Here is a 27,572-nt window from a genome sequence, read left to right as displayed (position 1 = left end):
GGAAACATCGCTCGTGGCAATAACCAATTCGTTGTAACGCTGGAAAATTTCATTTCCACCCGTCGCCAGAAGCAGGAGCACGGAAGATCGCGCCGTTAAATATATTGCTATAATATACAATCGGCCGTTAGAAATGCGCGCGAAAGTCACCGGTAAAATGGGCGCTAGATTCAGCTAATCTCCGCCAAGTAAGTGACAGGCGAAGTCGCCTGGCGCGTCATGCGGAGCGCGTTGTTTATAATTTATCTTGACGCGGTCAAATAACGGCATGCCGAAATTTCCAGGCAAACGCGCTTTCGCATACACTACTACGCTGTTACATATCGAATATTCGCTATTTGGAGAGAGATTCTAAAATGCTATTTGCTCAATCTCTACGAACGACAAAATATTTGACGTGCTACTGAAAGAGAAACATAACGTATCCGCTTAAATATTTCACCGCAAATATTCAATTTTTACGATTTCCTATGTGTCCAAATGTATGGCAAAAAATCGAAGGGACGGACTGCACCATATTCCTTCTCAATGTTTAACGGAAATGAAAAATTCGTGAAAGGGAAAAACAAGAGAAAAGATTACAATAATATATTTACCCTCTAATCCTTACATCTTTAATAAAAAATTATATTAAATATATTGCACATATAATAATCCATAATAACCCTAGCTAGCTCGGTGCAAGCCAACTGCACTCGCAGGTTTTGTTATATATCAGAGAATATAGAATAAAAGGAAGGGGAGGGGTGGGAGAGAATTTCGTGAAGTACCAGACGCGCATTCACATTAATTTTCTTAATTTGAAAGTAACAACGGCGGCTAGTGCCGTTTGCACCTGCTGCTTCTGTGTAATATAGAGAAAAAGAGGTGCGTACGAGGTATATATATTACGTGTTATATTTTATTTGGCTTGTGAATACGCGTAAGCTACTATACCGTACAAAAAAGAAAGAAATACAGTATAATTGAAAATTACGTTAACTGCATTATTGCGTTGCTGTTAGTCATTGCGTTTTTTTTTTTTTTGTTTTTTGTACATACCTATCCCCAGGAATATCTGTTAAAGTTCCCGACATTGTTAGAGAGCAATCGAATCTATCTTAACCGTGACGCTGCGTCCTGTGAAAAAAAGCACGAACGGAATTATTGGATGTTTGCTCGTCGGAGAAGTAGCTTAACGGATGAGAACGTGAGCAGACTTTCGATGCCGCAGAAATAAACGGAAGACACGGAAGTTCTCATTCCGCGCGCTATCCGCTCGGCTATATTTCCCGAACTTTAAAAAGCTGCGGAATTGTCACGAGAATGATCAACGGATCGAATATCGCGTTTCCACGTGCTGATAAATCTTATTCGCGCAGCCAATCGACTTTTACGATATAAAAGAATCCCTTTTCCATCAGAAATTGAAACATTATATAGAACATGTCAAATATGTAAGAGAACTTTGAAAAATTGAATTATATATAACACGGGTATTGTGTGGTGCTATTGTGAAAACATAAAGAACTAAACAAGCGATATTTTTTAAAGATATCCTAAGTAGTAACTGATATAATTACAGCGGCAAGTTACTGCTTTATATTTTATGATGTATTCTCTCATTTATGACACATATTCTCTCAGCACACAAACCTTTTTTATTTATCAATCTTCTGGATTGTTTCCTGAGTGTTTTATACAATGTTGACTCGCTACACTGATGTCGCAACGCCAAAAAACGCATTATACAAAATATAATATTATACAACGCTTAATAAAATGCGCTTTTATCGTAAAATAATATGTAACATATACAAAATAACGCGAAAGATGAAATAAAGATTAAAACATGAGACAAACAATTTTATGATAGACACGTGAATTTTAGCAGTAACATAAAATCTCGTCAATTCGAAAATTGCGTGGGCACAACGTAGTTTTTTGCTTCATGTAAATTTCAATTAAAACGATATATCGCGAATAAATATCATACGACCGTTTTATTCTCTCAAAACAACGAGGCGGGTATGCGGCGTGTGTTTTCCGCACAACGAAATGTTTTCCACATCCCCCTCCCCTTATCCTCTATTCACGATTACTCAATTAAATTAACCCAATCCGTACGCTACACGCCGACCTCCCTTTTATCTCTTGGAAAAACTTGTTCCTTCACCGCCCGACGAAACATCATACGTTATTGATTGTGTACTACAGACGTTACAATAAACGTACGTACGTCACGTTTGCAAGTTTATACAACTCGGAATATGTAAGGATCGTCACGACACAACAGCTGAACTTACTAATAGAAGAATTTCGGAACTTTAAAATAATTTACTATAAGTAAATTCGAATATATCAATTGTACATTAATTACTTGGAATCAAAGTCTTATGGAAGTCACTTTCTTGTTCGAAATTTATGATTCGAAAGAAAACAGCAGGCAGTTTGCACCTATCGACCGTTTCAACGCATAGGTATGTATGTAAAACGTATTCATTATTGTCTACTTCGGCGGAGTTAGTTGCTCAATGACCAAGCGATAAGTAGTACATCCGCGAATAAGCAAGACTGCTCCTACTGCGAGTGTCGTTTGTAGAAAATGAAAACTGCGAATTCCGTTTATCGCGCGTATATGTGTAACACGAGCTGCCGTAAGGGAATCTCTGCTTCTAGAGATGCGGATGTTGATACGATATCTAACAAAAGCGAACAAAGACTCGCCGTCGATTCGCCGGTTCGCGGGGAGATCTTCACGAAGTTCCTACGGACCCGGCGTACACGACAATGAAGCCGAATGTATCGTGTATATAGCTGCTCGATTGTACGCACGTGAATACGAAACAAAGTTATAACATCGTCAATGGCTGCTTTTCGCAAAGTTTCAGCCAATGTAGTGAAATGAAAGATGAAATCAGGTCCGATGGAAATAGCTTAATGAAATTCATACGCTAACCTGTACGTTTGTAATAGAATTCTTTTCTACGTGCAAAAGCGGGAACTAGGCTCCATTAATTTTGAATCGAGCGACGTTGATCTACGCAATATCAACTCCAATCTGCTAAAAGCAACTCAATTCGCCATGCGGTATCGGATTGCTAAAAACCATTCGTTTTCGCTGAAAATTTATAAAATACTCGTTCCCTCATTCGCGAATATATAAAGACGAGACAAACGTTTGTATAACGTGGTCCCTATAATTTTATTATTCTCTTGTTCTTAATATATCTTCCGATAAATTAATTTTATAATAATTATTTCTTTATTTATTTTACGTAGCTGCAAAATGATAAAAAAAGAGTATAAACCTGAAAGGTATTTCAGTCATTTTCATGCCAACAAGTATATTGCGACAGTATTTCTTTCTAGAGACTCTGCTCGCGTTAGTGACATACATGCACACAAAAGGACGAAAAAGATACTCCATGACGTGTATAAGGACTGTAAGATACTCGTATAATTTAAGAGTTAAAGAGAAGTCGGAAAGAACAGCTGAGGCTAAAAAGAGACAGAGTTATGACCTAAAAGCAGAACGGTATAAAAGCGAAGAAGAGAAAGGGACTATGATAACGAAAGGCAAAATTCATCTTTAAATTTCAAGTGAAACAGTTTTTCTAGAAGCAGAGTGTTGGGTTATTTTTAAAAATAATAAAGAAAGCAAAACATCATACTCTCTGTGCCATTATTATTTTTGTTATTATTAGGTAAATTTATTTTTCTCTCTTTATCAATTATTACTTACTCTCTCGTACATTTTAATAATAAAGCGCGCTATGAGAGATATAAAATTATTTTTATAAAAATAATATTAAATTATCTCTTGACGCGGTTGTCGCGCAATTTTGATGGGTTAATGTCATTGAAGTAACATTTTATACATAAAATTGGTTGTATATGAAAAACGTGAAAAAAAAACTAATGAGAGAAACTTGAATTAATTGCATCAATGCTGAAACGTTAACGTTTTTTTCACTATGTGACATATGTGTAATAGAATCGTAGAATCAAATATCTCTATGGCATGAATATGAGTATGAGTAAAACTGTTGCAGCCAATGCAACTGAACGCTACCAATTTGGAAAGCGCACATCTCAAGTTACATACATGAAGTAAGCCAGGTCGGATTGCAAAATGAATTCATCGGGGCTGGATTGCGTGCTAAATATCAGCGAAGTTAAATGATATAATAGATACGCGTTTTACTATTACGATTATCACCATTAACTGAAAGCCAAATCAAAATTAACCAATAAATCAGGGTGTTTAAAAATTTATCTCTTTATTTATTGTTATTCTTTCATTCACGAATTTAGTCCAAAAAAATCTTTATATGTATTTTTGTTTTTGTAAGCATATTGATGTTTATATGCATATACATACGTTATATTATGTACCCCCACAAACACACACACACACACACACACCACATTTTAATATTATAGATTATTATGTAATATATGAGATCAAAATTAAATAAATCTTCTGTTACATGTAGAGAGATAATCGCATATTAAAATCCCACAACTATACAACGGGTTAATTTCAATTTGATTAAACTTCTCGCGCATTTTCAGTAACATTAATTTTATAATAATCGACACGAGAATTTCGAAAGAAGCTGACATTAATTTTATATTTGAATAACACAATATGTTATTGCCGTGTTACATGTATATATTATAATATATTATATATGCTATAATTATAACATGTAAATGTAATTCTATGAAACACAGTTGAACCGTTTTATTTATATAAAATTAGATACTTTTAATAGTATGTTATAATAACGTCTGCATTACATATAACGGATTTAAAACTGTGCACAGTAAAAACATGCCACATATCGAATTCCTGGCGCACCATGAAGCTTTTTAGAGCCTACAAATACACACACACACACACACACACACACACACACACACACACACACATATATATATATATATATACTATATGTATATATTTTAATCTTTTTCTCCACTCTATACAGATTAAAATCAAACAAGAGCTGTACGAAAATATTTGTGTACGTTATACCACTTGCAAAAATTTTGAAATTTAATTTCATATTCAAAAACACATTGCAAATATAATATCGTATATGATATGAAATATTTTAATATTCTCATAACACTTGTTCGCACTTTGATTCATAACGCCTAATATTAAGACGTTTAAAAAAAAAAGATTTTAAAGAAAAAATTGTGTGTGTGTGTGTATTAATTCCTAGCAATTTTTTCCAAGATACATTTAGTATCAATTAACTTTTATTGATATTCTTCAAAATACGATTTATTGATTCTGAAAGCACAATTATTACGATAAGATTATGTATGGAAAAATGATTATGCTGTAATATAATTTTTTCCAATCTGTATTGACAATTGATTCGTCTCGCGCCATTTCCACTTAATATTGACAACTGAATTTATCATTACAATTTCCGAAACAAAATCGGACTGTCATTTTCGCGAGTATCAGTGTTCTTTGCCGAACAATTATTTGTTATCTGTAATGCAAATACACTGGGGTACAATATCGTGCTGTGCATCATTCCTCCTCCTCCTCCTCTGTTCCCGCTCTGAGTACATATAACAGCTCTTTTTACTGTTTGAACAAGAAACATGATAATATATTTAATTATTTTTAAGATTCTTTCTGAATTTTTCTAAATAAAAAAGGTTAAATTATAAAAAGCTTGCTTCTTATCAACTAAGCTTATTTTTTTCATATGCACAATGATTAAATATTGCTAGTCTGATAGCCTCTGTTAGTTGAATCGAATTAATTCCTAAATGATTGGTATCAGCTATAGATCCAACATAAAAACCATCTATTTATCGAAACGCATTCGACCCTTGGAAAGATTATTTCGGGTACTGCCTTTTCACTTTTATTGAAGAAGCTGTCGGGTAGGAAGTCGTGTGAGTCGACCCCACGGTCGATCTTCTAAAGTCAAATTCCAATCGCAAAAGTAGCCTGCTATGCGGTGGGGTGTAGAGTAACCCACGCGACAAAAGAGGCGAGAAACGTAAAAAGATTCGCGTCGAATGCCACGCGACACGATTTCATTTTAAGGAAAAATTTCTTGACAGCGAGAGCAGAAGGAATAATGCGGGTAAGAGTAAACGAAAAGCAGACAAATCCTCCGTCTTAAACTCGCTACACACACATTTGTACAGAAACAGCTATCCCTCTCTTCCATCGTAATTTAAATCTTCCTCCAGAGTAGAGTAACGAGCGCCCGTATTTTTCCCTCTCTCCACGTAGAAATACGAATCGCCCGACACATCGCTAAGCAAAATGACTTAAACTAAAAGCTAATGATTTTTGAATGGCCTCTCTGAAGGTCTTAGAGTAGAGCGTTATGAAACGCTGAAAGATGAAAAGATGGAAAATCGCAGCTTTCACTAGCGAACGCAGTCGGCAGTCTCGCACCGTACATGAATTTAATCCCCCAGTTGAGAGGGAATTTTTAACGAAAGCGTACGACAGGACGAGGAACGCGACGAAGTGGAGTCGAGTTCTCGTAACCGAGGGCCGATCGATGTTTGAGCGAACGTGACTAAACCTTTTTTTTCTCAAGCGAAGGGGCGAGAATCTAGACGACGCTCTTAACGTCCCCTCTGTCCACCCACTCCTTTCGAGAAAATGGGGTGCAGGTGCGAAAATTCCATTTCCTTCTGTGCGTCATACGGCGCGTCCACGATTTTTGCTTTCAGCATGCGTACACACTCCAAAATGGTCCGGGAGTGAGAAGCATCCCTCGTAAATGTATAAGATGACCCTCTAACAGCCCCCGAGACTCGTTCTTTTGTACACTTTACGCGTCTCGCATAGACTCGTAACTAATGTACAAAAAAGATGCATTTAGGTGACATGCGAAAAATGACGAATTATAGCTTTGAGTTACGCACAATCATTTGTTATTTACGATATTGTATGTTCTTCCTGTAACGAAGATTTGCGAATAAGATTTTATTAGACCGATTTTTAAATTTTTTTTCAATAATGGTACGAAATAATTGTCGAAGAGACATTCTCTGAGTAATTCCTTACCTTTGAAATTTACTTCAGTGATAGTACGACCACTTTATGCTTTGCCCCATCAAAACTAATGAAAGCATTTACTCTCAAAGCGACCGACTCGCTGGCACGATTCGCTTTCATATTCTTGAATCTTAATCACGAGAACCTGAAATTTGAGATTCCACCCTTATAAAATTTGAATTCATGATATTGATGTTAGATGAAAAAGTATTCACTATGAAAAATCCTAAGTACAAAAAGTGATAATACATCAAATTTTATTTTATTTTATTATGAGAAATATTTTAAAGGTAGATTAAAACTTTTACACATGACAATTGATTTAATGGCAAACATATAAGTGATTGCTTACAACAGGGAGTATATCTAAACAAACTGTAATTCTTTAGAAAATATAATCTTAATTATTATATTATTTTGAAAATAGCAATAATGCTAATACTATTTAACATTTAGAAATTTTTCACAACTATTGGATATATTATTGAAGAAAACATTGCAGCGTTACACACTCTAAATAAATCTGTTACCGGAAATAATCGTACAAATTTAATACCAGCATTTGCAATATTTGTATATTTGATCATTTGCAATGGGTCATGCATGTAAAGGCACGCGCAGATAAATGATATTTTTCAAAAAAAGAACGCTTTTGAAATCGAAACACGAAGACATTCTTACGCTTCGATTGAACTCGCTGCAGGAGGTCATCAATATGGCATATCCGATCTTTATAACAATCGCGAGGGTTTCGTTATGAAGACTGCTGACCAACGGTCAGAAGTTTTCCTTATTTTTTTTTCCTACCTCGGACCCTCATCATGCCGCACGTGATACGTCGTGCACGCGTGTGCTCGCGTGACATATGTGAGAGCCGACGCGGGGAATGGTGGCTCGCGCATTAAATCACGGACTCGCCAGGAAAAGCTCACGGCGCTCATTGTTGCCTTTTAACACCGCGGCGGCGGCGGCGCGCTGCGCCAACCCGCTATCCGCGATAATGCACCGCAAAGTGTGTACTTACCGAGATTATTAAATTTCGGGATGCGGCAGGGAGGACGCATGGCCCTCTTCCCCCTTATGATTTCGGAATTGCCGCGTAGATGAAACCCGATAGCCGCGCCGTTCGAATCGATGTGTTTGTTTTACGAATCCGCACCGGCGCGCACATAATGCGGTAATATCGTGTAATGTGAAACGCAAAGCGCATACATTAAGCCGCACAATGTAGGCCAGACGCACGGTGAACGGCCGGTTAAGGAACATTGTTAGATATTTCGTTGTTTTCGCTTAAATGAAAACATTGTTCTCCTCGTTTACCTGTCGCAGCAAATGCAACTGCATTTATCGGCGCAATATCATACAGCTGAAATGTAATCTAATTGACACCTGTTAACAATGCATAATAATACGCTATGCAGTAACCGTTGTTGATAGTTCTCATAATAACATTACACATGAAGTATACCGTTAATAAGCATTGACATAGCAACGCAAATGTAGAAATAAACCGTTGCTAATTCCATAATAACTAAGATAAATACGGAATAGTTCGTCTAACGTTTACAATACCTTCTAATCCAAATCTCACGTGTATAATTTTATCAAAGAGCGCACAAGCGCAGTAGATATAAAAAAAAATGAAATATTTTAAATCTTTTGAAACTAAAAAAATCCCTTTTTAAATTCGCGTAAAGAGCTCTTTTAGCGATATTAAATAAAATTGATACAGCTTTGCGTAAAGTGGTAGTAATAATAGTAATATAAAGTTTATTCAATATTACAGCAAATATATCGAGTATATGTTTATTACGTAAAAGTTTAATTAGTTGTAACGAATATACTTTAAAGAGGTTTTTTTAATAAAATTGAAAAATTTATTTATTTAATAGATCGAAAGCAATTACATATAAACAAAAAAGTTTATTCAAATATTTAAGAGAAACAGTATGCTTCTGTCATTCCGTTTTACATTCATTAAAGAGACAAAGTAGAAGCAAAGCGTCTTAAAGCACTAAGCGGCAAAGCGCGAGTTTTTATACCGGAAATGGTAATACATCGTTCCTTGCGATTCGTGCCATTTTTTCTCGTAAAGTATTGCGTCCCTTTTTTTCCATTTGAGATAAAGAACATTTGAAATGTGAAAACCGCGCCGCTGATAAAACGTAGATGATTAAGCTCGAGGATTTAAAGTTATAAATCGACATCCCCGCCGTTCTCGCGAATGCCTCCGAAAAGTGAATCAAAGCGAAAACATCTTTTGCCGCAACGCATGTACTACATATGTAGCGCGCTTGCAAGCCGTGCTCGATTAAAGCTCAGTGAGTCGTGATATAGCCCTTTGTCGTAACACTTGTTGAGGGAGAAAATCGGGGGCGGAAAGACAGAGCTTTCTTAAAAAAAGATCTCAGTCATATTTTAACACAACATAAACGGTCAAATGTATTCTCGGATGGTTTAAAATCGACAGAGAAAATACAGGGTATTTCCAGGAAATACAAAAACGTCGGGTATTTTTAATAATAGGGCGTATATAATTAAAATTTCCGATATTGTTTCACTATAGACTACATTTCATATTGGTTTTCCGAAAAAGAAATATTGCTTCAAATTTTTATTATAATTTTTATAATTAGAAAATGCTGCATATAGCTTTTATCCTCTTTTTTGCGCGTAATTGATTTTGTTAATTTATCATTTCTTCCGATAAGTTAAAACACAATCGGCTAATATTACAACATAAGCAATACTTTTTTTTTATTTGACAAAGAACTTACGATACGCTTAATAGAATAAAATTTATTTATTGGCAAATAATTTGTAACTGGCATTTTATAGGCTTTATTTAAACTAAAAGAAAAGAATTACTTCACAATTTAAAGTCAACTATTATAATTTTACTTCAATGAAAGGAAATAAGATCGGAGTAATAAAATCACGTGATAAAAAGTTTCCATTTTCAAACCGCTAGCTGCGTTAATGCGACCGCTACATACGTTACACTGGCACGCGTAATGAGGTAATATCGACTCTCAACGTCAGGAAATATTTGACGTCTTCTTTTTATTTGATCCGATGTAACACGATATTACGCTGTTACGGAAAGTCAGGAAAATTGCGTGTCAGTTGTACGGAAAAGGTCGAGTCTTAAAGCGCATACATAACATGAGTATACTGCACGAAGACTACGTAAAAGTAGTACCCAGTTACGGAGTAGTGTAGCATTATACAAACGCACGCTTCGGCAACAACATTCTGCAACTAAAACGGCATTATACGATACCGGTTCTACTCGCGGTAACTAAATTCAATTTGGAATTCCTTTTCAGCAGAACTCCTTTCGTGCACACGCACACGCATATGTTATTATCACTAAATTAACTCAAGGTAAGTAGCGTTATTTTAGCCGTTCATTAGCAACGATGAGCAAACCGTCGCATTATTTAACCATTTTAACATTTTGCGCGTAATTGCGTTTACAATGTTTTTAGCTTCTGTACAGAATGAGAACTGTAAAGTAACTCTTATTTTAAATAAATTTTATAAAATACCAATTATAAATTATTTGCCAATGAATAAATTTTACTCGTTTACTATTAAGCATTTATAATTTATTGTAAATATTTTTTTATCAAGTAAAAAGCCAGTGATATTGCGTTATGTTATTAGTTAAATGTGTTTTAATTTATCGCTTAACTTAATTTAATTCAATTAAATAAAAACAGTAAGGGATAATGGAATTAGTAAGGTGCTTAAAAAAACAATAAAAAGCATATGCAGTATTTTCTAATTATATGTTTCTTTGTTAACTACATTTATAAAATAACTGATATAATTAATTATAAATAATCTTTCCATACTCTCATAAAATTTTATATTTGTTTTTATAACGTAATATGACCGGCACAATTTATAATTCCAATTAACAAAGCGATAGTCAAAGAACAAACGTGGAAAAGTCTGAGTATTCTTGAGCTTAAATGCGAGATGCGCCTCGGCGATGCAAACGAGTCACCGTCCTTTAAAACAACGCAGCTTAATGACACTCATTTATTCGCTGTAACCCGAAGGCACTCGGTATGTACTACCGCCTCACCTGCTCTACTAAGCTCGCTAGTATATGTCTGTAGTTCTGTCCCGTATTTACGAATGAGTAGAACCGATGCTCATCTGGCGGCAATCTTCCTGCCCGACTATATTTCCGTATTATGCAACGTTTTGCGGCGCCGTCACATATACACGCGAGTACACTATCTTCAGACTATAGATTTTCTATATAGGGACGACGGCCGTATTGCATACCGCCGTGCTTTCGTTCGTGCGTCAAGGGTGGTATACGCTCGATATAGAGCAGCGATATTATCGTATCCTTTCACCTCAACGGAAGTTAATACGGTTCAATGTGTTTTGACGATACCGCGGAAACTGAAAACTTCATTTCACTGAGAATTTATTAGCCATGGAAATAAAAAGGAAGAAATAAAAGGCAATTTTTAACCGAGATTCCTTATTTTCGTGGAGCGCCTTTTAAACATTACAAGCAGGAACAAAAGGATAGGATTTATATGATCAAATATGAATACAATTTATGCCAAGTAGCGCTTAAAATGCATAATTTGTTTTTCCGCATAAACGACAGGCTCGTGTTATAATATTTCCTGGAAAGAAGCCAAAACGCAAGTACTTGCCGGCCTGCCGCCAGTAAAATATGTACCAGTAAAATAATTCTAAACACTCTCCCCGCTCCCCCATTTTACACATCTCTGCGCGGATTTACAATGGGGGAGCCCGCGGAATATTTTGCTCAAATATCAATTTCATCGAAGCGCGGGAAAACAAGCCGCGAATAAAAAAGGCGAAATATTGCGCGTATACTTTTCCGCGGGTCGCTCTACGTTTTTCCATCATCCTTGACACAGAAAAGTCGCCGTGTATACCGCGACAGCGTAACAAGTACTACATGCGAAATCGAAGCTGAGAGCGCGCCGTCGGTGGAATCTCGTAAAGACCGAGGGGCGGAAGGAAGGAGCGAGGGGAAGACATGTGCGACATACAAAGTAAATTATTGCTATCTACCGCGGCGTAATGGAAGAACGTACAATAAGGTTTTCTGGAGGCCAGCCAATAACCGAGGCTATCCGGAAGGTACACACACGTACTCCCGTGTGCACACGCACCCCCCACACACGAGCTGGCGGAATTCCTGCCCTCTGTTACTCATAAAGTCAGATGAGTGTTCGAAAGTGCATCCAACGTTTAACCCCCGATTTTCCTCGCGCTTTCACGGCTACGAACGCCGACAAACATTCCGGAAACAAATTTTCACGCGCGAGACTAACATTCGCACGTCTGACCCATATTTTTCAACGGCGCGCGCAAAAATCGATAGTTTCTCGAACTGGGTGCATATTCGATTTACCTCGTTTTACTCGTAAAAACGTCCCTCCCCACTTCCACCCCCTCCTCCTCCCTCCCCCCGGACAAACGCGAATACAGTCGCGTGCCTCTCTCGTCCTTACATGCCGCAGCTCATTGGTATGCGAGGACACGCTTTCGTTGAGCGACCAACGAACGTATCTCGACTCGAAGGCTGGGAAAGTGACGTATATGTGTTCGCGTGCTGACTAGTCGGCGGGTACGGATCTGTTTGGTTGCTGGACGGGGGGGTATGTACCAGATAACCCACTACTTCCCGACACTGGTGTGTAGCTCACGTTATATCCCAACTCCTCCGCGATAACGTAACTTCATACACGTCTTTCTTTTCTCGCGGCATCAAACGCTGTTTATCTCTTTCCGCTTTTACCCGGACAATACAAGTCTTTTTACGAATCATCGATACAATGTGTCAAATGCATTTTCTGCACGCATCCGTGGTATTATCAATTAAAACTGATATCAAGTTTAAAATATTATATTGCCTTGTTATACTGTCTTATTTTTAGAAATGTATAATTGTCTAAGAAAAAAAAAGATGGTTACATAACGTATTATTTTTTTTTTTCTTAAACGAGGAGAACGCGTTGCTCTACTATATCGAGAGTACGTGGATTATTTAGCGCATATAATAGAAAATATCGAACATTGCTATTTTCATCCAGCCTGATGCTGCCCTATCTTTAGACAATTTTTTTTTCCTTCTTCTTTTGACCGATTGTTCAACATTTACCAAGTAAGGATATGGATATCTTTCAATTTCGATTTATCAAAAAAGTGACAGCTATGTGTGTGCGTGTGTGTATGAAAGAGCGGTAGTGTCATGCACACATAGGATGGATAACCCTCTATATCATCCTTTAATCCCACTTACTACTCCCTTAGGGTAGTCGCAGTCCGTGATCAAACAGGTGCAGATTCTCATGTTGTTTTACGAAATTTATCAAACATATCGTGCCTTAACCGTTAATTTCAACAATAGAGATATGTCAATTTTTTTACACAAACATATAAAAGACGAATCTTATAACTTCGCGTGAAATAATAATAAATTCTCTTAAAGATTAATGCCTCTCGTGCAAATTTGCCTCTTACATATAAAAATTTCAAAAAAAAAAAAATAGTATTTATTTTTTAACTCTAATATATAATATATTCTTTTATGAGCCTCTATAAAATAATTACTTAATAATTATAGCAAACGAGACAAGAATAGCAATCACTGAAAAGCGTCCTTCCTGGCGCGCCGCGATATTGCGGTCGATTGTAATTCAATTAAGCTATTGTTATTGTCACCCACTGCTGCTTGTCCCCAAAAAGCTTTGACTGCGAAGATAACTTTGGAAATACACGTTGTATTCTGCAATCGCGATATTATACGTTAAATCGTCGCTCAATTATATTAATTTACACACCGGAATATTTTCAATGTTCCAAGTCTGGTCTCATATTAACCCATTTTTGCAACATTTATCATCTCGTAAAATTGGCTTAAGATTCATTACAGTCTCCCTTCGGTCCTCCTTCGACGCGCATGCAATAACATTGCTCCACGTGTGCGACGGTGCTTCTTTCCTCTCTCCCAGACAGTTGTTCCCCATTTGTTCGATACAAAAGTGTACCCGAGACACGGGCCCCATGAAAAGCACTCGACGCGTCCCATCGAAAGGGGCGCTGTCGCGTGGTTTCCATATACGTTACGCGTGATGCTGGCATGCTGCTTACTGCTGCAGGACAATAAAAGCGATCCCCGGATACCTTACCTTCTCCTCTCCTAGGCTTCGCGTGTCAGCAGCGGGAACATTTCCATTTTATTGGACGGTAGAAACGAGTATCGCGAGGGACGGCTCGGCCCTGGAATATATATAGGAATCCGAATTGGGTGACGTGCGGGCACTCAGGACGCTGTTTCTGAGCCGCGACGCACCCACCGTCTGCATGCCTGTCCTGACCGAGAACCACAATGCGATGGTTGTTGCGTTCACTTCTGTACCGAGCCTGTGCCCGAGGTTGTACGTGCACAAGATAGAAAGCTGAAGGAGTCGTTTAATAAGATCGATAAAGAAATGTATTCGCAAACTGTAATATTATGGATATAAAACATTTTGTGTGTTGAGATAAACGAAAATATCCGTTAACCGCGTACGGTCTGTAAATGAAATAAATTCTAATTACAAGTGAAATAATTGAATAAGCATTCTCTTTAAATAAATCTTTGAATATAGTTACATTGATTTCCTCTCTTATAATATGATATCCACTAGAAATGTGATCTATCTATAGGAATATTCTCCGAATTATATTGACCAAATTAGAATCCAATAAGGTAATAGTGTCAAAGAAATTATAATCGCGAATATGCTATTTTTGTACGCTGACGTAAGCAGAACTTATTTTACTTTTATGGAGATTTACAATTGGATTAGAAAAGACAAACGGCGCAACGGAATGGAGAGGAGGCGATGGCCGACGCGAGATGGCCGCGCATAAAGAGGATCGCTTGATAACGTAATTAAGACTCGGTGTAAAATTGCCGCGTGGAGCTTCTCGCGCCTGAAAGACTGCAAGGTTTAACGGTAAGGAAGGATATTTCCGGTACACCCGATGTTCGCGCGCATCTAGACGCCAGACTCTGAAATGGAATGGCGGACAATTCCTGGCCGCTGCTCCCGGCCCTTACGCGTGAATAACTTTAGTCATTTCGCCCTTGTGCATTTTCCAGACATTTCATTGTCTCCTCGCGTAACCCCTCCATTTGTTAACTACTGAATAACCCTGCCACGTAGAATTATATCGTCCCGCAACTGCATGCTGTTGGACATTCTTTTCTAATAAATTAACGGCGAACGAAAGTTGCATGTACGTAAAATATGAAGTGATTATTTCTCGTTCTACGTCTTATTGTTCGCTACGGATGATTGCCAACGGAATTCCCCGATTTCCCGCTTTGCGATTGATCGCCGCGTGATTTGCCCGCAACTTCTTTTTCATCACTTCCGTCGATGCATTTTCAAGAACGAAATCTACGATCCGGACATGATACAGCGAGGAAAGACTTCCTGGTAATAAAGGCAGACGCATACCACGTATCCACATACATATATGGGATGGAATGGAATGGCGGGCGATTCCTGGCCAGTGCCCTCCACCCTGCTCGCGTGAATAACTTTATTCGATTCGCCCAGTCCTTCCCTCCTACGGACCGACGTGGTAATCGGTTTACTCTGAGGCACTCGCGAAAGTACGTCATTCGGGATTATTGCGTCAGATGAATCCACTGCAGTCCGCACGACCCTCTCCGATGGTTACTCGTACGTGTGTATATGTCTGGCACGGTGTTGGAATATTGTGGTCACAGTGTCGCGGATAATGTAATCCAATTAAATGATTATTACTGTTTGCGGTGGGACGGACACGTGTCGGTTTCCTCAGTTATTGATAATTCATAAATTGCCCGATCTTGCGCCGCGTGCGCCGCGGTGCATGTTCTTTAATCTCTTCCGTCATATCGTTAAGAGAATCTCAATCCATAGCTACTCTTTATTCTGCAATGCTGCAACGTCTGAATTCATTCTTTTTTTCTGTTATCATTTATATCTAATAGCTCCGCTTTTGTGTAGATAATCTTCTTATCAAATCTAATGAGCTTTTGTAACTTTTTTATATTAAAAAATTGATATGTGTGTCAAGTATGTTACAAAGTTATAAAAAACTCTTTTTTTTTTAATGATTTTTTATACGTTAAATGCGCTTTTATGTATAGAAAGTCAACAGAATTTCAATTGCTCAAAGACTAGAGTCTGCGAAAGTCTGTAATTATGTTCGAAGGGAATGGCTTAAAACTGAGTTCAACGACCGCCCCCGTAGAATTTTTGAAAGACTCGCGACGCTACGCTGGCTTATGTGGCTTTTACATTTTCCTCCGGGCATTCATGAAAAGGATAAATGTATGTATAGCTTCACGGGCGCAGCTGGTAGCCACAAATATGTAAGTAATATTTAATTTATCGTCTAGGATTGAAAAGAGAACGTTTAAAAAGCTCCGTCCTCCGTGGAGGGAGGACGAGCAAAGGTAAAATGAATTCGTGCGGTGCCGTCGTTGAACTCCCACGAACAGAATCCTGAATAATATATGGCGGCGTCTTCGGATACCCGTGCATAATTTCTCTCGTACAGGACGGATGCTCGATTCTAACGACCAGGATCGTAGGATCCTGAAAACGGTACGATGTCGAACGTATGTACTTAATGTCAGCCCACGACAGATGTTTTCTCTACCCGCGGCCATTCATCTTCCTTCCCATGTATCCGTTGGATCTAATTGCTTTTGCGCCTACACCCGATACCTTCAATTAACGTTCGATTTATAATTATAATTAACTGCAACAACATATTACCTGCTAATTATAATCATAATTATTATTTTGTGCAACGCAGGTTTCCCATGGGAAGCTTAAATTTCTCTCATATGAATACTATATATGCTTAATCGAGTTCATTCAATGCTGGATGAATTTTCCATAACGAAAAAGAAAGACTGTTTTATATTATATAAAATATATTATATAAAAAAAGAATTGAGATCATTCTTATAATTAATAAATTTATAAAATTATAAATTTATAATTGCTTTTTCTCTTATCTTTCTTACCTCTAATTTTATATATACTTTAGAGAGTTTTTACACAAATTATTAAAACTACTTGTTATAATTCCATGTATAATGAACAGAATCTAATCAAGTATAATAATCAGTTATGCATTATGAACTCAAAGCGAGATAAATCAGTGATAATTAAGTGAGACTTCGATCATAGGGATACAGTGGACAATGTTGAGTTATATTATTAATGTTCGGCAGGACAATCGTTTTCTGTATTCCAGAACTGAACGGGGTCGACCCCTACCTTCCATCCCTCATCCTCTAATACGAGGCAATCGAATTCAGCGGCATACTGGCTCTGGTTTTACGTGATTAACGTTTAATTATAATTACGGATCACCGATGCCGATAAACTACCATATAGCGGCCCTCGTTACCGTCCGTCGTGATTAGAGTTCAACCTCTCAAATTCGTCGGAAATTGGAAAAAAAAGGAGCAAAGATATGGAGAATACATTACGATGAAAAATAATAAGGATGCGAGAAACAGAAATTTTTATTCGTTATTTAGAAAGCACCAGAATCTTAAATTACGTTGTAATCGCATACCGCTTTCGATTATTCTTGAGCGATAAGTCATAAATTTAATTACAATCGATCAGTTGATCATCTCGTGTGATTTGGTTAATCTCCATACCCCATCGCGCTCCATCATCGGCGAATGACAAGTTACAATAATTGCTATTATAGGCTATCGTATATTTTATGATAGTATCATGACAAATTATAGGGTACTTTGCTCGTGACGTAGCGTGATCGTGCATAAATTTGCGCGATATATTATCTCTGGGTAGCGAGGAAGAACTTGATAGACACTTAGGTAAACAATGTCGATTACAGACCATTCTCCCCGCGATACATGTATAAATATACAATTTTCACAGCCATCAATTTGAATGCAGATGCAATCTGAAATAACATGTTGCTGAAATATCTCATACTCCTAATTCTACTCTATAAGCAAAGATAAAAAAATTCATATGCTAGCTACATCGAGTCTGTGACGATTTTAGTATTTCGATTAAATTATATTAAAAATAAATGCCGCGGAACGAGACGTTGGCCAGTTAAAAAGGATGTAATTAAAAATTTTATGCCATTACCGATAAAATAAATTTTTTATCGAAGAGGATATCTCATTTAGTATTTATTGCATAAAAAGTGATGTAAAAAATATAGTGGTCCTCTAAAAAAAAAAGGTAAATAATCTATAATTTATAATTTATGTAATTTAAATGCATCATAAAATATAGGTTTACCGGAGGGCCGCAATTTAAACCATTTTAAATGGGGTATGGTGAATAATCGTTCAACTCTGACCTTCGTCAAGGATTGCGAGGAATATCACCGAACGAAATCGAAGTTTGAGCCACCAGCTCGAGACATCGATAACTGTAAAGATGATATTATTCTCGCTCTAGACGGAAGCGATAACGTGCGAAAACCATAAATTATGTCCAAACCGAATCGTATATCGTGGTTGTCTCATCGAAATACCAGCTAACGGGATCCGTTTGGGAATAAAAATTGAATTGTATACTTGCAACGTGCGGAATATATTCCGTCACGTGGCCGATCGTTTGTCATGTTGCAAAAGCATGAATTTACGTAATCGCATAACGATGTACGCGGATTACACGATGAATGCGCCACCATAATTTCGAGTGGATTGTGCCGGAGTACGTGAAATCCTTCGATCAACCGAAAGCAAGTGTCCAATAGTACAGTGACAGTGTGCTCATGTATTTTGTTCCGTTTAAACAAAGCGCTCCACAATCAATTACACGCAAATGATTTGGTATTTGTGTTTATTAAATGAATTTAAAAAAAGAAACAAAATGTATAGCCAGATGAAATGGTATTAGCTGTAATAAAAAAACGATTAGTCTTAAACACCAACGAAAATAGTTGCAAAAGATTTAGGAGTATTTATGTAACTAATTCCCAAGTAATAACTATAATAGGGCTGTACGTCATGTTTCCTTCATTTTAAATATTTCACGGAGCCCACCTGCTCGCCTTTATCATCCCTCGCATTACGCTATAATTTGGGTAATTATCCCTCCAATTGCTACTCGAATGTATACGTTTGATGGGCAAAGGGTTAACGGGTAAATCCGTTATTACCTCTAAGAGATGGAAGACCGTAAACGACCTCATGGGACGATGACAAATACAAAAAGACGATACAGGCCACTTTTCGACCACGACATTTCCGTAAACGAGGCGAGCGCGGCGAAGGGTTTACATCCCCGGTGTGTTGTCGCATTCGTAGATTTATTCCGAACGCTAAAGTGGAATTACTATTTACCGTATTAATTTGCATGACCGTGCGGAAAATTTCGCGTGTTTTAAATTACCCTCGAAAGAGAAGCGCCGGACTTGCAAAGAAGAGAAACGACGGAAGGAAAGAAGGAACCGCGGAGGACGGAGAAAAGAAGCGGGACCCTCCTAAATCTTAAGTAAATAGAATCCTGATTCGGTGAACCCTGCTTACGAGTTTACACCTGTAAGCATGGCCGTGAGCCCGAAGGGGCCTACCCGACACTTTTGTGCCCAGCGCGGCGCGGAGAGGATGATTCGACGCGGATATATCCCTCGAAGGGGCACAAAAGACACGTTCTACGGATGTGTCGGGCGTGTGATCGATCAGCTGCTCGGCGAAACGCGACACAAACGTATACGTGTAAGTACGCAGTAGTAAATTTCAAGGTGCTCCATCGTCGGGTATAATAAGCCGAGCAGCACCCGCGATCGACCGCGCGTACAAAATGAGATGAGCAATACTTTTCGAACTTCGTAAAAAGGTATGTACAAGTTACAAAAAGAGTAATCGTTACTGCGCGCGATATTAGATACTCATGGCATGTTTGCTTTATTTTAGTATCACATTAACTGTTATTAAGAAAGACAAATTAGTTTGCAATATTTTCTATACTAAAAAGTAGAGGCACGAAATGCTCTCAAATGAAACTTCCTCTCATTTACCATCTTTAAAAAAATACAATACTCCGAACGAATTAAAATGTGATTATCAAGAATCTTCAATGGCATGAATTATTTTGTCTGCCTTTCCACGGTCTAGTCAGTAAATTAAGGCAACCGGTTTTGAAAAGGAAAGATCATTAATACGAATCTCTCCCAAGACAGCACCATTGTGCTTCCAAGAACGAGAGAATGGATTTATAGAAATGAAGATTTAAGGAGAAACTCGGCGGTGAGGAAACTGTCAGTAAAAATGGAGAATTTTATTAGAATTACGACATTATTTTTATCCAGAATTTCGTGTGCAATCCAGTCCCTTTTTATTTGGTATCTTTTCCTCGTTTTTTAAATGTTCAACAACTCGTGTGCTTGTGTCGCTTATGGATCTCTTAATATACTTAACATAATGAGGCAAAAGACGTAAAAGTGCGTGGGTCTTAATGTCAACTTAAAATAGCCAACTAGGAAGAACGCTTTTTTTTATTGTTTTATTAGTAACACTGCCAACAAAATCAAACGCTTCTTTATCACTGCGTGTACACGCGCGTTAATTGTTTTATTGAAAAATCTCAACGCTTAAAATATACGTACGGCTGACATTAATCAAACCCATCACGAAAATTCAATATAAATGCATCCCTTCTCTTATTATCGTTTAAAACGTGAATTAATTTTGATCGTACATAGCAATAATTCCCAACCACAATTTATTCATAATTTAAACGTAATCAAGAGGCCAATAAATAACCGCGCTATGTTTAATTCTATTATCAGCTGCGCACGTTTAATATCTAAGACTGTTACTGGCGCTTAAATGTTATTAGTAATTAGTAGAATTTCTATCGTAGATTATTGAAGAAACTGTCGCACTGACGTATATCCCTAGTTATTTTAAAACTCTTAACTTCATTCGTATTGATTATCATGTCAGAATCCATGCAAAAATTAGCAATTTTATTAAAGACTTCGGTCTCTTTAATCAAATATAATGACATTATCACGATCTGTCTACGCAATTGACCCAAATGTACAACTGCCCCGGCGCGCATTTTCCATTTAACCATTAATATCATCGATCGGCCAAGCCAGAATAACGTAGCTGCGACGAGCATCGGCACGCCTAGCAAAGCAACATCCTATGCGGATGCACCGTGTTTATTATTAATTCATCGAAGCGTCGATGGTTCACCCGCGATCGCGCATCAAACGATGAATTATTATTTCCTCGGGGTGAGACGTCGGCCAGTCCTTTATGGTCCTCCCTCTCTCCCTCCTTCCCTTTCTCGCCTAAGGTAATGAGTTTTGATCGATAGCCCGATGTCAGTGACACTCCGCTTCTTGTTATTTTATAAAAGAATATTAGATAACTGTTGGATGATCGTTTGGACAGCGTTCTTACTCTATTTTGACCAGCCTTTCGCATAAATTGAGTATAATCTACAATAGGGCCTCTATTTATAAATATTTGTAAATAATTTGCTGTAAAAATCTTTATTTTCCAAATAAACCACCTATTCCTTTTCAATGTCACACTGATTTAAGTTTGATTAAAGAAAGAAGGTAGGAAGCAATCACAATAGCGAGAAATTATTAAATATTTCTTTAGCTTCAAATATCGATTTAACGAAAAAATTATCTTAGCGTCAATTTTTCGTCATATGTAATTAGAACGTCATATCGCGTCGGAAAGAATTGATCTCAAAAGATTCATCGGATCGCAGTTATATCCTTCTGCTCTTATTGATGGTCGAAGTCATTATTACCTGTCAAATACGCGCAGCTGCGACACCTCAATGACACCGGGAGACGTGACATATAAAATAATAAAGCGATCGATCGATCGACCGATGTCGGCAGTATACGTCAAATATACGACCCGTACGTCATCGATGCGGTTCACGGCTACGAAGTAGCCGCAAAATTCTTCGCGTGCAACCAACGCGTGACACACAATCGTCTGTTCACCGCGAAAATATTTCCATGACAGTGGCCTAGCAGCGCCCGCGGTCGTAACGTCTAATATACGCTCTGACGACTGCATGCGTATGGTTAAAAGAGTCACGACAACGTCGTCAATTAACGAACTCTATTCCGCCCTAATATGAATAATAATCAACGGAATTATTTTTTCTGAAATTAACATCGTTTTCTCTTTTAATTTGGTAACACTTTTTAGAAATTAATTTAATAGTAGTATTGATTGCACATTAATGCTATTGATTGTACAGTTCGTTTCCATATCGATAATTAACGCTGATCATGTATTAGCTTCTCTCAATGAATAACACGAATAAATAATCGGGACATTTAAATATACGTGATTACGTGCACAATAATTCTTATGATTGGATTAACGTGAAATCTATAGAAAGGGCGTTTTCCAGAGTTGCGTTAACAACAACATATACACCCCGTATAATTAAGGTCATCATTTTAATATTCGCGCGTTTTAATTACCCGCCGTGATGAGAAGTTTGTATCACCGGCAACTGTATTGCCGAGAGACTTTGGGCCCCACCTACGCTCGTAGGCTCAATTATTAACGTATCCTTTCCCTCGGCTTATTACGAGTTAATCACAGTGGCTGCCGTTTTCCGGGGATTTGTCACGACACGGGGTTTGCGCCTGTAGCACCTGCGGTATTTGCTGCACCTGCGGTGCGACAAACGATGCTGCGTATACACGCATGGTTACGCGCCGTTTATCGACTGGCTGAAAAAGTTATGATTCTAGATAAAGAGACGCGCGCGTGTAAAACAAAAAAAAAAGGGATGGAGAAAGAGAGAAGGACGAGGGGCGAGAAGGGGGTCACATAGAGAATGGCGATGCATTTGCAATTTTGCGGTCGGTCGTGCGTGCGTATTGTGTTGGCGGCCAACGTGGACGGCAGAATGTAAAATGCGGAAGAATCGCTCGTTGGGAAAGAGAGATCGAACAGAAACGAGGTCGGGGAAAAAAATTGAACCCGCGGGATTTCATTGGCGCGCTACCTACTGCCACGGTCAGTTTCTGGCGAGCCATCCCCAGCGAGGATACGAGTGAAAATCAAGAATTCGCGCGCATCAGGGCAACGGCAACAGCGCGGCGCGGCGGCCGTTGCGAACGACAATGAAACATTCATAAGAGCGCGCTCGGATACTAATGATAAAAATTGATCTGCTTGCAACTCGGGATATAGATGATCGGATGCCAAAAATGTGTACATTACGCGTTACGCCTCCACGGTTGGATGGACGTATCAATTTCGAAAGCACTTCGCGACGTAAACCCGTGGTTTTTGCATGGAAACTGCGTTGTTCAAAACGCAAATATAACGAGAGAGAAAAGCACATTTCGCCGAAATAATGAACACAATTGCACGCGGCCGAACGTCGACGCAAAATTCTAACGCGCATTAATTTTGATCTGTAAAATTGAGGTATGAATGTGTATCGCGTGATTGAACGCGTACAATACAAGCTGAGATTTTTTTTCTTTTTTTTTTTTGCAAAGCCTTTACTAAATCCTAGCACACAGAATCATATTGCGTATCTCTTAGATCGCGAACCGTGTATACCTCCTGGTTTATATTTCTCTGTAATTCACTGCATACAGTACGTGATATGCATTCCCATTCAACAACACAGCCAGCCTTATTAAAGCTTTTTCCTGTCGTGGATAAACTCACGGTAAGCAATTTTTATGCAAATACGAGAATTTTTCTATGTTCTAATTCGTCATATTAAACTTATTATTTTGAATGTTTAATTTTTGATTGTGATATTTGATTTTTTCGAAAATATACATATTTAGATAAATTCAATAAAAATTGTAGGAGAAATTCGATTTTGACCCTTATCTTTGTGCCGTGAAAATTGCGAGGGTTAATTCCGTGAGAAACACAACAAGGAGAAAATGTTTCTGATGCGGGAGTAGCTAGCCAAGAAATTGAACCGCCGATAAAAAGGTAGAAATAGAACAAGTCCAGTCAAACTGCCAATATCTTTTCTGCAGATTTGTAGGTGCCGAGGGCCTCTTCTACTTTGCCTCTTCGCCGAGATATCACGGCAACTTTTCACCAACCATACCTGCTGGCGATAAATAACGCAAGCGCGCATTATTCGCCGACTTTCTCGGTCGTCTAGATCAAGCCTAACGCGCATGGGATTCTGCAAAAACTTACGTAGAATTTAGTATCAGTCTTCTATGATTTATCAAAAGAATGGAACGAGTATTTTTTCTTTCAAGTAGGACGATAGACGACACCGCACTTTTGCATTTAAGTTCCAAAAGTATCTCGGCATCTATTTTGAAGAAACAAGTGCTGGAAAATTAATTTGTCACTGACAAAAACTTTTTTTACATTTGTCAATTTCCATAATATGATATTTTCTTGTAATTACATAACACACGTTATAAATATGAAATTTTGTATTATATTTTTATGCCGCTACTACTATTAATTTTTGTAACTTTAAGTTTTTGAAAAGAAACTTTTATCTTATTTACGATGTCTACATCTTTAGCTTCGCCAATCAAACTCTTAGATTTATTTATTATCAATTGATTTATTTTCTGTCGCGATAAGATTTTCTCAATAACGAAAATTGTAAACGTAAAAAATTTCAGCTTGTCCTTAGAAGGTAATCTGAAATCAATATTAGCCAAAGCCGTTAATTCCGAAAGCCATAAACAGCCACGAAACGCTTCGGTGACCCCAGTCACATAACCCGGCATTTATTACGAAAGATTCTGGAAATCCATCGAGCGCTAAGGGGTGTCGTACCACAGCATAGGCTAACACAGTGGTTACCCTGAACCGTACGAGAGGCATCCATTAACTAAGCCCGTAATCCCTTCAGTTAAGTTAGCACATGGTGCGACGGACCATCGTCCATCGTCCTCACACCAGCACATAAACCCTCCTGTCTTACGACCGATCTTACTCTCTCTATTTCCTTCGGCTTTTTTGTAGATACATGATACACTCATTGCCAGTGATTCCCTTATCCCGACTCCCATTCTTTACGGGCTGGACCCCGTGTGAAGTGCTCTATTTATCTAAATCAGCACCTTCGACTATCTTTCGAAATAAATGGTAAAAAATGCTATCTCGCCGCGAAGCTATTCTTCAGAAAAAGTAAATTTTACAGAAATTCAAGAGCTTGTACGAGCAACGGTAACTCATCAGCTGCCTCGCGTCATTTCTATGCTTGACAAGAACGAGAATCCCGGATAAAGGAGAAAATTGTTTCGCGCTCGAATCCTATGGGTTGGTATAACGGAACAAATTAAATTTGTTAGACACGATTGTAAAAAGACCAAATATTCCCGCTCCACTTGAGCTCCAATAGAATGAAATTCGTAGCGTTCATTCGCCGATTGTAAATAATTCTTGTCAACTTTCTATCACGCATCATAATATAATTAATATTTCACCGGATACCAGCAACGCGACGCCAGAACAAGGCTTAACGACTGTACTCTTAATGACAAAGCGTAGTGTCACGTTTTCATAGTAAGTAAGCCAACGATAGGTAAGATGAGCCGCTTTACTATCGGATGAGAAATTATTCGCGAAGACACTCCCGACATATGTGCATACCTCATTCGAACGAAAAACAGAATAGGGAAACATTTTCGTGGAAACGCTGAAATATTTCGACAGTTTATATGTTAATCTCATTAACAATTCAGGAATGTTCACCACTTCATATTACGAACGGTATTAAAAGCTTTGACACCGCTTGCCTGTATCTGCCGCTTGAATTAATTATCATGCAATTTATTAAGAGGATTTATGCGATATGTCGAAGTCAGCCGACGTCCTGATTAATTTTGCATTATCAATTAAAAAATAATTGCCGTGGATTATGTAGAGGCTCATTATTACGCCACTTTAGATCAATAAAGGGCTACGCTGTACGCCCATCACGTGCCGGTGACAAGAATTTGCATAATATTTTGAAATTAATCGACTTTCCTGCTAATTTTCAATGTCAGATCATAAACCAATATCAGCCCTTTGTAACTGACGGTATCATCTAATATCGATAATGACCACCTCATCATTTACGAACATTTCGTTACATCAGTGAAATAATTTGTCAACGTGTCATTATATCATAAATACATTACTGCAGCTACTAACTACGAGCACGGGTTTGTAACATTTGTACGTCTCACACAAATTTCATTGAAAATATTGTTAATACACGTGGCATGTATATAAAACGTTAATAATATAAAACACGCAGTACTTACTAATAAAAATTAACTACTGTCGCATAAGGTAAATTTATCAAATTGTTGCAATTTGTATAAGTTATTTTTAGTGCAGCTGCGTGTTACGAGATTTTTTAAATCTGTTTTACAACCGACCAAAAAAAATTCTCTCATTTTTTTTTCGGTGTTTTAATATTCTCGTGTTTAGCGACGAAACCCAATTGCGTCGTAAAGGCATTTAACTGGCGGCTTGTACGACCCTGCTACATTACGTACAATTTTCTTCGCATTATACCTAATTGACTGGTTGATGTCAGTGCGTCCCGTCTCTTTCGCCGTGTATCGATCTCGGAATTATAGGCCGATTATAGGATGCACCCATATTGCTAGTACGATTTGGAGCCGTACTTTATTTGTCGGTTTTGATGGTGGAGCCAAATTACTACGTCGACGTTATCTCAACACCATAAATAACGGTTGATAGTAGCGCTCGCTTAGCAATTGAATATTTCTCGTGTCCAGGTAAAAAAAAATTAAAACTTTTAAAAGCAAGTAGCCCTGTAAATTAAAAAAAAACTTATGATAAGTGATAAAATAGGAATGCTATGTCGAATCGTTTAAAATTTAAACAAAATGTATTTATTTTCGCTCGTCGATTTGCAAACACAGACACTTTGAATAATTCAGTTGTCTGACTGTATAAAAATTAACAGCATATTGCTCAGATCTGCGCTTCATGTCACGCATACTCACAGCGTCTAGCCATTGCTAAAAATCGCGTGTTTATGAACGATTTATCATTAGCTCCTGAGACAAAAGCTAGAGAAAGCAAAAAGAATGTATTTGAAGGATAAATACTCTCCCATACAACTCTAACTTATATAATATAAAGTTAATTAATGAAGTACGTTATATATATTTATAGTGCCATACATAACGATAACGTCAATACAAAAGATTGAAGACGAGAAAATGAAAAAAATTCATTAATTATAATATTGTTTCGTGATTTCGTCTATGTAATATAATACAAAAAACGACATAAGTATAGGGTTACAAATGATAGGACAAAATTAACTCGGATCGTCTGAAAGGTACAAGGCACCCATAATAATAATGCGATTTGGCGAGTTATATTACGACTATCGATCGAAGGCTACTGTATTGAAGAAAACCGCGTGAGTCGCTATATCTTAACTTCTTTCAGTAAAATACGTAATTAAAAATGACGATCCTCATAAAGCCGAGG

General features: G+C 37.8%; 1 long non-coding RNA gene across 2 annotated transcripts in view; it reads right to left on the bottom strand.

Annotated features, from left to right (window-relative positions):
- Positions 1–27,572, bottom strand: part of LOC105828424 — a 282,603-nt gene that overhangs the window by 138,354 nt on the left and 116,677 nt on the right. The window contains exon 5 of one of the 2 annotated variants that reach the window (XR_004965011.1): positions 1,042–1,119. The exons of the other annotated variant lie outside the window; for it this stretch is intronic. This is a non-coding gene — a long non-coding RNA (uncharacterized LOC105828424). The remainder of the gene's footprint in view (positions 1–1,041; positions 1,120–27,572) is intronic. 2 annotated transcript variants of the gene reach the window in all.

The sequence above is a fragment of the Monomorium pharaonis genome, chromosome 11 (genome assembly GCF_013373865.1).
Source record: "Monomorium pharaonis isolate MP-MQ-018 chromosome 11, ASM1337386v2, whole genome shotgun sequence".
Classification (NCBI taxonomy): domain Eukaryota; kingdom Metazoa; phylum Arthropoda; class Insecta; order Hymenoptera; family Formicidae; genus Monomorium; species Monomorium pharaonis.
The sequence above is the reverse complement of the archived record's forward strand: the minus strand, read 5'-3'. Positions and strand labels throughout refer to the sequence as shown.